This window comes from Dermochelys coriacea, chromosome 7 (assembly GCF_009764565.3).
Source record: "Dermochelys coriacea isolate rDerCor1 chromosome 7, rDerCor1.pri.v4, whole genome shotgun sequence".
In the NCBI taxonomy this organism is placed as follows: domain Eukaryota; kingdom Metazoa; phylum Chordata; order Testudines; family Dermochelyidae; genus Dermochelys; species Dermochelys coriacea.
The window spans coordinates 82,425,118-82,437,435 of NC_050074.1; positions in this window are offsets into that span (position 1 = coordinate 82,425,118).

A 12,318-nucleotide genomic window follows, 5' to 3' on the forward strand; every position below is an offset into this window, starting at 1 on the left:
CATAGCCAAGATGTCCGCCACTGAAGACAAGGAGAGCATGCTCACTCTGCTGAAAAAGGTGACTGGAGGCATCCTCGCAATTAAAGCTAGTCGCTATGCTCCAACCAACAGTGTTTGTTATCGAATCCTCCTTGCAGCTACTATCAGGTAGGATGTCAGAAGCCAAGGACCCTATTTCCTCAGTAGAAGATCAAATGCAGGGCATGGCTGCCCAAACTGAGAAACACCTCAGAGATACACAATTAATTAAAGTGAATTGAAAGCAGATCATGCAGAAACAACCTTAGAATCAGAGGAGTTCCTGAAGGAGCAGAACAAGGGAAACCTCTGGAAATTATCCCCAGCCTTTTAATAGAAATTCTTGATTTGCCTGAGGAAGAGCCTGCAGGTCTTTGTCCCCAGAGCCTGCCCCTGGGGCTAAGCCCAGAGCACTGATCATTAAATTTCTCAAGTTTACAGCCAAACAATCCATCTATTCAAGGCCAGGGGGAAGAGAGCTCTGGGGCAATGGTTTCTCAAGATTTTGCAAGGGATATTGTGGATAGATGGCAGTTTTGCCAGGCCTACGGGAGAACAAAAAGGGCTAATGTACTACATGGTAGTTTTCTCCATTGTTTCATGTTGTATCGAGGGGTGTGATCTATTCATTCCAAAAACCTCAGGAGGTGGAGAGGTTCATAAATAACCTATAAACTACTTTTGATGTATTTTGTTCCTGATTATTGTAACTGCTGGCACTTTTTCTTTGACAGCTGTGTAGATCTAACTAGTCCCCATTATGCTGACAGCTGTGCTGATCTAACTAGCCCCTGTGATATTTATTCCCCACATACTTTGACCAGAACTGGGTGTGTTGAAGTTGGAGTCCATATAGACACTGTGTGTTTTCTGTATGGGGGTTTTGAATTATGACACAACAATATCGAACGGACACGCAGCAAGTGTCATTGCTGAATCCTGAATGCCAGAGCCTTGCTAACTGTAAATCATCACGCCTGTGATTGCTTTATTGAGCTGCCTGATGCTGAGAGAGTAGAAACCTAAAACTCCCTCATCCAAACCCTGCACTGGTGGGCAATAAGGAATCCTGACTGAACCATATCCTAACAACCACTAGGTTGTGGAAAGCTGGCCTCTCATAAAGGTAGTGATGTTGAAAAGCTGCTTCTGCTGCTGCACTGAGGAGCTGAGGAATCTGAAGACGCATACACAGACTACAGTGAACAGCAGTGCCTCAGGGCTGTCTGCACGTTGTTGAACAGATCTCTGATTTAGATTGTCATGCCACTGCAGCATGGACCTAGGGATGATGGTAAGGGAAGTTTCCATGCTCACTTCTGCTTTTTTCCTTAAAGTGTTGCAAGATTGAAATGTAACCATTAAACACATTTAGTGTGCAAACTACGTGTCTGGGGATGCTGGCTTACCTACATGCACTTCAGGTTGGGGGTAACAGTTGTTGGATTGTTTATTGTTTGAAAATGGTTTGAAATATAGGAGATGGCAATTCCAGCAGGAATTACTTGTAATCATTTGGTAGAGAGGGTCCCTGACTCAAAACCCTGCTGAGTCCATTGCACCCTGCACACAATCAGAGACTGATATAACCATCAGTGGAACACTTGTTGCATTATGGAATATAAACATCAATCCTTCCAGATGTTTGTTGGGGATGTATCCTGAGTGCGATGATTGTTTATAATACTTTTCATAGCCATTTAAGGGTTTGGATGCTGCGGGGGGGGGGGAGGGGATCCTAGTGAGCAGTGACAAGCTGCCTATGTTTGCCCCTGCTGGAATATCAGAGCATTTTAGCTATATTAAGCTTGAAGTGTTCTTTCAATGCCTGATAATGGGTGACATTGATCTCATGTGTTGCCAAGTATGTGAATGTTCATATGTTGCTATAATTTTTTTTCATTTTGTTATGTTCTATTTGGGTCTCTTTTGTGCCCCCTTTGTAGTGTCTTCACCCACCCCTCTTTCTTCCCCCTTCTTCCCTCCTGATGTTAATACTCAGGAAAATTCCACCCCTCATGACAGTGATTTTCATCAAGCTTCTGCAGGTGGCTGTAACTAAGAGTGACAGCTTCCCCCAATTTTCCTGCACCTACCTTGTTCCGTGGAGGTCTGGCAAGTGGTGAGCATCTAGCAAGATGATGCTAAATCTGTGGAATAAGGGTCTTGGGGCATTTCACTGATAGACTGCCACTCTCGGGGTCCTCTGTGGGGAGTAGAATGAAATGCAATAGAGCACATAACACAAAATTCCATTACTCTCGGTTGTAAAATCACACATGGCAAAAAATAATTCTCAACAAATTTGTCCTGAATCTGTTTTGTTTCCTGGACTATAAAGGGACTTAACGCTCCAATTGGAAGAAGAAAGTATACTTTATTATTTGAGAGGAAAGGCAGATGCAGTGCTTTAGTAGGAGACACCTCTGATGAGGCTGCTAAATTAGAATGTGACTGCTTCCCATCTGGATCCAGAGGGCTAGTCATACTTTTCCATAAAGCACTGATCTGAGTCAGTTTCAGATGATTAGGGTAGGTTCTTAACCCTTAAAGTCACCAAAATGGATCTGAACTAATCATTGCTAATATGAATAAGCCTGACCTTGATGATCCTGAAACCTTTCATCGGTTATTTTACTAAATTGACAGAGAACCCCGTATTCCTACTGTAATTGCTGGGGGATTTTAATTAAGGGCTTGAATCTCTGGACAAATCTTACCCTCAGTGTCAAAACAACTAAAATCAGAATGGCTCTGGAATTGCACATTAAACCTGGGACTATGTTATACTTGGCAGTTCATACATCTAACAAGTTGGGATTATTCATAGCTTTTCCCCAGTATATGCGTCCTATTCCCTTCTCGTTTTTTTTTTTTCCCCCTCTCTCCAGGGATTTGGTTAATTCTGTAGTTGATTCGTGCATGGATAAAATTACTGTCTTTGATCATACCCCTGTAACTCTTTGAATAGCAACAGATCCAAGTAAGTAACAGCCATGTATATGGAGATTGAATTCTTCATGTTTATTAGATCCCTATTTCAACATTCTTATTGGAAAATAAATTTGCCTGTTGAAGACAAATGGACCTTCAGCATCTTCTAGCAGACTGTGGTGATAGATACCCAAGCCCTATTTGAGGGGTAGAATTATTAGTTTCACTTTTTCTAAGAAGAGGGAACATGGAGAAAATATGGCTCTTGAGAAAAAAGTAAAAGAGCTTGATTTGTCTTATGCCACAACCCCATCTTCAGCTTTGTTGTGATCCCTGATCAATTATAGGTATGAACTCAACAAGCTTCACTGGGCACAGGATGAGTTTGCCCTATTTTGACTTGGGTAGGATTTCTGGGTATAAGGTGAAAAAGCTGGCAAGTTGCTGACATACCATCTAAGATGGGGTGGGCAAACTTTTTGACCCAAGGGCCACATCTGGGTATGGAAATTGTATGGTGGGCCATGAATGCTCATGAAATTGGGGGTTGGGGTGTCGGAGGGGGTGAGGGCTCCAGCTGGAGGTGCGGGCTCCAGGGTAGGGCTAGAAATGAGTTCAGGGTGTGGGAGGAGGCTCTGATCTGGAGCAGGAGGTTGGGCTGTGGGCTCTGGGTGGGGCTGGGAATAAGGGATTGGGGATGCAGGAGGGTGGGAGGGGGATCAGGGCTGGGGTTACTGCTTCCAGGAGCCATGCGGAGCGGGGAAAGCCCCTGACCCCACTTCCCAGCTGGAGCAGGGAAAGCCTTGGACTCAACAATGGGAGCTTGAGGGCCAGATTCAAACATCTGAAGAGCCGGATACGGCCCCTGGGCCGTGATTTGCCCACCCCTGATCTAAGACGAAGGGTCTCAGCATGTGGAATGCCAACTATCTGTATAAACATGGTAAATTATGTACATTATCTAAAGGTTATTAATAGTTCTTCAATTTCGATAATATCTGCAAAAACTGGATGCAAACTCCTGCACAGATACTTTGGATCAGTTTTTTAGAAACATTACCACAAATGATCATAGCCCAACATGGAAATCTTGCTATTCCCCTAATGGAGGATGAGTTAATTAAGATGATTAAGAATATGAAAGTGAGGAAAGCCCCAGACCAGCTGGCTTCGCTGCCGAATTCTGTGGACGCTTCCTTGAACTCCTATTTGACAAGATAACTGAAATGTTTAATGAGTCATTTCCACCCTGAGGGAAGTCCTACTTTCAGTTATTCCTAAACCAGGAAGCGATGCCATGCTATGTTCTAATTATAGGCCAGTTTTACTTGTTAACAGTAATGTTAGAATATTGGCAAAAGTTCTGGTAGTGAGGCTGGAGAAGAGTTGGAGCTCTCTCATACACCCAAATGAAGTTGGGCTTGTCAGAAGCCATTGTGGCTCTGATAACCTTTGACAGCTTATTGGTATCACAATGAGTGAAATATAATGACCCCAAACCACAAGCCATTTGAGCCTTAGATGCAGAAAAGCTTTTGATAGGCTGGGCTGGAGGTATGTGTTTTATGTGCTACAAAAATTTAGTTTTGGACCCTTTTGTAGTTCCAGGATCCAACTATTATACTCTCATCCAACCTCTTGCATCACTACCAACAATTTGACCTTTTGAGGGGTACTAGGCACAGATGCCCAGTGTTTCCATTATGTTTTGATTTGGCTCTTGAGCCCCAGGAAATAGCTGTATGCACTCATTAAGATATCGGAAGGGTATGATTCATTTCCAGGGAGTATAAATTGATAGTGTGAGCAAATGATGCCCCTTTATTTACATCCAAGCCAAAAACCACAATTCCAGACCTTTTATCACTAAGTCAAAAATTCAGATCAATATCTGGTTACAAAATTAATTGGGGAAAAATCAGAGCTATTGGAAATTGCCCAATTATCATGTAGTGTAGCTTTCTCTCAATGGAATTTCCATAGGCAAATTGATGCTATTAAGTGCCTAGGTATAAAAGTACCAAAAAGTACCAAAAGTATAAAAGTACCAAAAAGATTAACAAACTAGTGAAGATAAATTTATATCCTGTGATCTCTTACATAGTGATACAAACAGGTAACATCCTCTCTCCCTGAGCCTGTAGGGGACGGTTAATGCAATAAAAATGAATATTCTGTCCAGGCTCCTCTACAGTCTCAGTGGCCTACCTGCATGTATCCCTCCATCTTATTTTTGAAAATGTAGTAACCTTACTAGAGTTATTTTTATGGGGCCCTGATCAACATATTAATACAGCCAATTCCCCCTATGGGTCTCCTTAATTCCCCTTTTTGTACAGTGGAGAAAAATAAGGTGCCTAAAATGGTGGCTGCATGAAGGTGTAACCGTACCTTCGTGGGTCACAACTGAGAATACCAAATTTAGGACAAATTGCTGAGAAATAGAGTAGACACACCCCAAAATTGGTGGTTCTTCCATAAGCTATACCAAACCAGCAACAAAAGTAAACTTTGGTTTCACCACACTGGCTAATAAGTCAGAAAAGCAGTTTTCTTCGGCATTCCAGTCCTTGTATCACCACCAAAAACAGTAGACTTAAAGATAAGAGGTTCTTTAAAACCAATTTAATCAAATAAAAGGTTCTTCTGATCTCAAAGGACAAACCACACACCCAAGCGCTACCCCTGCAGAGGCGGCGCCTGCAGATGGGGCAGCACACAGAACTACCTGGCCACGTTTCTGCATAGGATCCGGGGGTGGGAGGGACATGCTGCTGCTTCTGGGAGCTCAGCCCTGATCCCCCTCCTGCCCTCCGAACCCCTCGATCGCAGCTCGGAGCACTCTCCTGTACCCCAAACCCCTTAGCCCCACCCCAGAGTCCGCACCCCCAACTGAAGCCCTCATCCCTCCCATGACCTAATCCCCTGCCCTACCCTAATCCCCTTCCTGTCCTCCAAACCCCTCGGTCCCAGCCCAGAGCACCCCAAACCCTCAGCCCCAGCCCAGAGCCCGCACCCTCAGCCAGAACCCTCACCCCTCCTGCGCCCCACCGTCCCTGCCCTAGCCCAGAGCCCCTTTCTGCACCCTGAACTCCACATTTCTTGCCCCACCCTGCAGCCTGTACCCCTTGCCAGAGCACTCACCCCCTCGTGCACCCCAACCCCAATTTTGTGACTTTTCATGGTCCGCCATACAATTTCCATATCCAGATATGGCCCTCAGGCCAAAAAGTTTGACCACCCCTGTCTTAGTCTGAAGTTTTGTGGAAAGTTTGGGAAGGGGATTTATCACAGCCCTTAAAAGAATGCTGGTGGCAGAGCATATTATGTAATGTTAAAAACGCTTCCGTGGCTCTCACGCTCTGCTTGATGCTTGATACAAGATGCACTGGATGCCATAGCGGTTGAACAAGAGCAAGGTCTTATCCTCTGAAGTTTGTTGGTCTTTGTCATAAATATAAAGGGAATGGTAAACACCTTTAAAATCCCTCCTGGCCAGAGGAAAAGCCCTTTTACCTGTAAAAGGTTAAGAAGCTAGGTTAACCTTGCTGGCACCTGACCAAAATGATCAATGAGGAGAAAAGATACTTTCAAAGCTGGAGCGGGGGAGAAACAAAGGGTCTGGGTCTGTCTGTGTGATGCTTTTGCCGGGGACAGAACAGGGATGGAGTCTTAGAATTTAGTAAGTAATCTAGCTAGATATGCATTAGATTATGATTTCTTTAAATGGCTGAGAAAATAAGCTGTGCTGAATAGAATGGATATTCCTGTCTTTTTGTAACTTAAGGTTTTGCCTAGAGGGATTCTTTATGTTTTGAATCTAATTACCCTGTAAGGTATTTACCATCCTGATTTTACAGAGGTGATTCTTTGCACCTTTTCTTCTATTAAAATTCTTCTTGTAAGAAACTGAATGCTTTTTTCATTGATCTTCAGATCCAAGGGTTTGTGGTCACTTATGCAAATTGGTGAGGATTTTTATCAAACCTTCCCCAGGAAGGGAGGTGCAAGGTTTTGGTGAGGATTTTTGGGGGAAAGATGTTTCCAAACTACTCTTTCCCAATAATAACCCCGGTTAGACGTTTGGTGGTGGCAGCGAAAGTCAAGGGCAAAAGGTAAAATAGTTTGTACCTTGGGGAAGTTTTAACCTAAGCTGGTAAAAGTAAGCTTAGGAGATTTTCATGCAGGTCCCCACATCTGTACCCTAGAGTTCAGAGTGGGGAAGGAACCTTTACATGGTGGCAGAGCAGTGGGATTAACTTGAAATCATTTTGAGATCAATTTGAGATTTTTTGAACCAGAAACACAGATTTTAAAAGGGATTTTTTTTTTCCTTTGGGCTGCTGGAAAGCAGGTTTCCAGCTGGAAGCAGTTGGAGTTTTCTTCTCTGCTTTGGGGCCAGAGCAGAGACAAAAGGGAATTGTCTTTTGTGAGCTGGAGTTTTCTCTACCTAAAGGCAGCGTAGTTAACCTCCTGCAGGGAAATTCACAAGTCTTCACAGACCTGAAGTTTTTTGCTTTTTGTTTTTTTGTTTTTTCTTCTCCTAAGAGCTTCTAGTGGGGTTTTCTTCCTATTTGCCTGGAGACTAAGGTGTTAGGTTGTTTTTTTTAAGGATTTCTCTGTAGGCTGACAATCACTATCAGAGAATATAGGTATCATATTTCAGCACAGCAGAATTTTACAAGCCAAGTTTTTTGTTTTGTTTTGTTTTCTTTCTAACTCTCGGGTGTAAAGTTAGTTAAAAACATAGAGGTTAGGATGACAGACTCCACGGTTTAACAAAAGCTGGAATTAGCCAGATTTGAGGCTGAGGAAAAACAAAAGGAATATGAAAGACGGATAGAACTCATGCGGATGAGATGGATGTACCTGCGACCAGGGAAAAAGAAATGGAGGCTGCCCACCGGAGGGAAATGGAGGCAAGGGACAAAGAGCTGGAGGAGAAAGAAAAAGAGAGGAAGCATGTGGAGGAGGAGAAGGAAAAAGAGAGGAAGCATGCACTGGAGATGGAGAAGGCAAAGGCTCAGCAGAATATACCAACAAACCCTAGCAATCCTTCTCCAGGTACCACTTCTCATCCCAGAAAGTTCCCCACCTACAAGGCAGGCGATGATACCAAGGCCTTCTTAGAAAACTTCGAAAGGGCCTGCCTTGGGTACAGCATTTCTACAGATCAATACATGGTAGAGCTGAGGCCGCAGCTCAGTGGACCCTTAGTTGAGGTGGTGGCTGAAATGCCTAAGGAACACATGAACCAGTATGAACTGTTTAAAACCAAGGCAAGAATCAGAATGGGGCTAACCCCCGCGCATTCCCCTCGGTGGTTCAGAGCCCTAAGTTGGAAACCAGTTGTGTCATTTACCTGACATGCCTACCACATTGTGAAACATTGGGATGCCTGGATATCAGGAACAAGTGTTAAATTTCCAGCAGATTTGCCCTTCCTAATGCAAACGGAACAGTTCTCAGAGGGTGTTCCTGAGGAAATAGAAAGATACATCCTAGATGGGAAGCCCAGGACTGTAATCGAGGGGGGGGAGATTGGAGCCAAATGGGTAGAGGTGGCAGAAAAGAAAAAAACTGGTCGCAGTTGCAGCGGATACCAGAAGGGACAACCTCAGATCACCCCCTACTACCGGGGGCCGCCCAAGGCCCCAGCTACCACCCAAGGAACCCTCCAGACACCTTATCGTCCCGCCACACCATTCTCCAGCAACCCCACCTCGCCCCAGTGACCGTCAGCTGGACAATGTTTTAAATGCAACAAGACGGGGCATGTAAAGGCCAACTGCCCCAAGAACCCCAACAGATTACAGTTCATTGCACTGGAATCACACCAGAGTTCCTCAGGCCCAGATACCTCCCAGAAAACCTTGGAGCGGAGGGAAACTGTGAGTGTGGGTGGGAAGAAGGTCACCACGTGGAGGGACACTGGAGCACAAGTGTCGGCTATCCATGCTTCCTTAGTTGACCCCAATTTAATCAACCCAGAGATCCAAGTGACGATTCAACCCTTCAAGTCCAACTCTTTTAATTTTCCTACAGCCAAGTTGGCTATCCAGTACAAGGGCTGGTCAGGAACGTTGACTTTTGCAGTCTATGATGATTATCCCATCCCCATGCTATTGGGGGAAGACTTGGCCAATCGTGTGAAGTCAGCCAAGAGGGTGGGAATGGTCACCTGCAGCCAGGCTAAACAAGCCGTCATGCCTAGCTTTGTTCTGGAAACTTCTACCAGGACCCGGTCAGAGGTGATGGACCCGGACCCCAGGCCAATGTCTGCAACAGCAGTAGTGACAGGTTTCAGAGTAGCAGCCGTGTTAGTCTGTATTCGCAAAAAGAAAAGGAGTACTTGTGGCACCTTAGAGACTAACAAATTTATTAGAGCATAAGCTTTCGTGAGCTACAGCTCACTTCATCGGATGCATTCGATAGTGAGCTGTAGCTCACGAAAGCTTATGCTCTAATAAATTTGTTAGTCTCTAAGGTGCCACAAGTACTCCTTTTCTTTTAACAGCAGTAGTGGATCCTGTCCCAGAGACCCAGACAGAGCCAGTCCTAGAACCGGAACCGGCGGAACAACCAGCACCAGACCCATTGCCAGCACTGAATCCAGTACTTGCAACCCCAACACCAGAGGGTCCCATCGAACCTGAACCGGCAGCAGCCGATAACCCTACACAAGAGGCTTGGCCAGAGCCTGAACCCCAACATAGTGCACCAGTGGAGAGCGGTTCACAGTCAACGGAAACAGCCCCATCCCCTGCATCGCTTCCAGAGGGACCAAGCATAGGTCCACAATCCAATGAGGAATTGATGTCTCCAGCATCAAGGGAACAGTTCCAGACTGAACAGGAAGCAGATGAAAGCCTCCAGAGGGCTTGGACGGCGGCACGGAGCAACCCACCGCCTCTCAGCTCTTCTAATCGATCCCAGTTTGTTGTAGAAAGAGGAGTTTTATCCAAGGAAACTCTTTCTGGGGGACACCAGGAAGACTGACATCCTCAGAGACAGTTGGTAGTTCCAACCAAGTACCGGGTCAAGCTCTTGAACTTAGCCCACGATCATCCTATTGGCCATGTTGGGGTGAACAGGACCAAAGACCGGTTGGGGAGGTCATTCCACTGGGCAGGAATGGGCAAGGATGTTTCTACCTATGTCCGGTCTTGTGAGGTATGCCAAAAAATGGGAAAACCCCAAGACCAGGTCAAAGCCCCTCTCCAGCCACTCCCCATTATTGAAGTTCCATTTCAGCGAGTAGCTGTGGATATTCTGGGTCCTTTTCCGAAAAAGACACCCAGAGGAAAGCAGTACATACTGACTTTCTTGGATTTTGCCACCAGATGGCCAGAAGCAGTAGCTCTAAGCAACACCAGGGCTAAAAGTGTATGCCAGGCACTAGCAGACATTTTTGCCAGGGTAGGTTGGCCCTCCGACATCCTCACAGATGCAGGAACTAATTTCCTGGCAGGAACTATGGAAAGCCTTTGGGAAGCTCCTGGGGTAAATCACTTAGTTGCCACTCCTTACCACCATCAAACAAATGGCCTGGTGGAGAAGTTTAATGGAACTTTGGGGGCCATGATACGTAAATTCGTAAATGAGCACTCCAATGATTGGGACCTAGTGTTGCAGCAGTTGCTCTTTGCCTACAGAGCTGTAACACATCCTAGTTTAGGGTTTTCACCATTTGAACTTGTATATGGCCACGAGGTTAAGGAGCCATTACAGTTGGTGAAGCAGCAATGGGAGGGATTTACACCTTCTCCAGGAACTAACATTTTGGACTTTGTAACCAACTTACAAAACACCCTCCGAAACTCTCTAGCCCTTGCTAAAGAAAACCTACAGGATGCTCAAAAAGAGCAAAAAGCCTGGTATGATAAACATGCCAGAGAGCGTTCCTTCAAAGTAGGGGACCAGGTTATGGTCTTAAAGGCGCTCCAGGCCCATAAAATGGAAGTGTTGTGGGAAGGGCCATTCACGGTCCAGGAGCACCTGGGAGCTGTTAATTATCTCATAGCATTCCCCAACTCCAACTGAAAGCCTAAAGTATACCATATTAATTCTCTAAAGCCCTTTTATTCCAGAGAATTAAGGGTTTGTCAGTTTACAGCCCAGGGAGGAGATGATGCTGAGTGGCCTGAAGGTGTCTACTATGAAGGGAAAAGTGCTGGTGGCGTGGAAGAGGTGAACCTCTCCATGACCCTTGGGCGTATGCTGTGACAGCAGGTCCAGGAGCTGTGCACTAGCTACACGCTGACGTTCTCAGCCACCCCAGGACTGGCTGAACGGGCATACCACTCCATTGACACAGGTAATACTCACCCAATTAAAGTCCAACCTTACCGGGTGTCTCCTCAAGCTAAAACTGCTATAGAACGGGAGATCCAGGATATGTAACAGATGGGGGTAATCCGCCCCTCTGGCAGTGCATGGGCATCTCCAGTGGTTCTAGTTCCAAAACCAGATGGAGAGAGATGTTTTTGCATGGATTACCGTAAGCTAAATGCTGTAATTCGCCCAGACAACTATCCAATGCCACGCACAGATGAACTATTAGAGAAACTGGGATGGGCCCAGTTCATCTCTACCTTGGACTTAACCAAGGGGTACTGGCAGGTACCGCTAGATGAATCCGCCAAGGAAAGGTTAGCCTTCTCCACACGTCGGGCTGTATGAATTTAATGTACTCCTTTTCGGACTGCAGAATGCACCCGCCACCTTCCAAAGACTTGTAGATGGTCTCCTAGCGGAATTAGGGGAATATGCAGTTGCCTACCTTGACGATGTTGCCATATTTTCGGATTCCTGGGCAGAACACCTGGAACATCTACAAAAAGTCTTTGAGCGCATAAGGGAGGCAGGACTAACTGTTAAGGCTAAGAAGTGTCAAATAGGCCTAAACAGAGTGACTTATCTTGGACACCAGGTGGGTCAAGGAACTATCAACCCCCTACAGGCCAAAGTGGATGCTATCCAAAAGTGGCCTGTCCCAAGGTCAAAGAAACAGGTTCAATCCTTCTTAGGTTTGGCTGGTTATTACAGGCGATTTGTACCGCAATACAGCCAAATCGCCGCCCCTCTGACAGACCTAACCAAAAAGAAACAGCCAAATGCCATTCAGTGAACCGAAGAGTGTCAAAGGCCTTTAACCATCTTAAAGCGACACTCATGTCTGACCCTGTACTAAGGGCCCCAGACTTTGACAAACCGTTCCTAGTAACTACCGATGCGTCCGAGCGTGGTGTGGGAGCAGTTTTAATGCAGGAAGGACCGGATCAAGAATTCCACCCTGTAGTGTTTCTCAGCAAGAAGCTGTCTGAGAGGGAAAGCAACAGGTCAGTCACTGAAAAGAATGTTATG